Raw genomic sequence first — 1,423 nt, forward strand, 5'->3', positions numbered from 1 at the left:
GGAACAAATTTATTATTTATTCTTAAGGTTTGAACAAAACGTCTTTTGTGTTACTTTTATGTCCCTTGTGTTATGAAAATGTCCTTGGTGTTACTCAACCATTTTTTTCTGAATTTATATTCTAAATCTTTCCACAATTTTATCAAAACTTGCTACACAAGCCTGCTGTCTTCTAATACAAAGTATATTCACAAAGCCAGTGTTTCATGCTGAGGTAAAATGACATATGCTTTAAGGTATATTTGTAAGAATAACCACATTTTATAATTTCAACAACTTTCAGCTTCATGTCATATAAAATTTCTCTCTCAAGAACCCTCAGTTTGTTTTGATAGAATATTTTTGATTAGGATATTTAGATTATGATTCTAGAAACCTTAGTTATTATTTTATTGCGATTTCTAAGTAAGTAACACCAAGGACATTTATTGTTGGATGCATGTACTTATAGTGGATTTTATAGTAAATGTTGATAGAATTCTTAGTGTTTCAACATTATTTACGCATCACTGATGTTTCACTACGAACATAAAACTTAAAAGTATTTAGTTCTCAGAATGTATTTTCTCTTAATTCTGTTGATGGAATCTGGACAAAATTTGAGAATGACCCACATCTTTTTCATTTTTGAATTAAAAATCTGTTTCTCTTATATATACTAGTAATAGGCAAGTGTGATATTAACAATTTTTTTCGCCACTTTGGCCCTCCAAAATGATTGCATTCAGATCAAAGAGCTAGTTCTGAATCTACATTCATTACAGAAATAGAACGATCATGAACAAAACCATATTAGTACCATTCTGATGGTAATAGGTTTACAGAGAATTATTTCATATGCTGGGGATGTTAACAACAGAGCAAAAGCAGAACTGAAAGGAAACTAGTGCAAGGAGCAGAAGATCATACTGCCTCATTATACTGCCTAGCTATATGCTCTTCTTCAGATAATGTTTGATCGACAACTCCGGCACCGTACACATAAAAATAGAGAACTTGAATCAAACACTTACCCACCAAGAAACGGCCAATCAGTAGCTATATCATAGCAAACAGTCAATTCAGATGTAACGGGAGAGGAGAAAATGCAGCGGACCAGACCGGGATTCGAACCCGGGCCCCCTGAAATTCCGGTCAGGTGCTCTACCAACTGAGCTATCTGGCCACCGGCGATCGAACCCTCTGACCGCTACATTCCTCCCTCCTTAAAGGTCTTTGGCCCTCCAAAGACCCCAACCCAGGCTCATTCTTGGCAGGTCTTTCACCTGACAATTCCAGGGCATGGCACGGCACCAAATGTAACGGGAGAGGAGAAAATGCAGCGGACCAGACCGGGATTCAAACCCGGGCCATGCAGCCATACATTTTCTCCCTTTCTGTTACAGATTTGGTGCCGTTGACCACCCCTGGACTTGCAGGTGAA

At 37.7% G+C, this 1,423-nt stretch overlaps 1 non-coding gene across 1 annotated transcript; it reads right to left on the minus strand.

The window, feature by feature from the left end:
- Positions 1-1,092: 1,092 nt before the first annotated feature.
- On the minus strand, positions 1,093-1,165 carry Trnas-gga (transfer RNA serine (anticodon GGA)). The gene has a single exon. It is a non-coding gene; the product is annotated as a tRNA-Ser (tRNA).
- Positions 1,166-1,423: the final 258 nt, after the last annotated feature.

This window comes from Saccostrea cucullata, unplaced genomic scaffold (assembly GCF_032062105.1).
Source record: "Saccostrea cucullata isolate Sc308-1 unplaced genomic scaffold, CSIRO_AGI_Scuc_v1 ctg19399, whole genome shotgun sequence".
NCBI classification, from domain to species: Eukaryota; Metazoa; Mollusca; class Bivalvia; order Ostreida; family Ostreidae; genus Saccostrea; species Saccostrea cuccullata.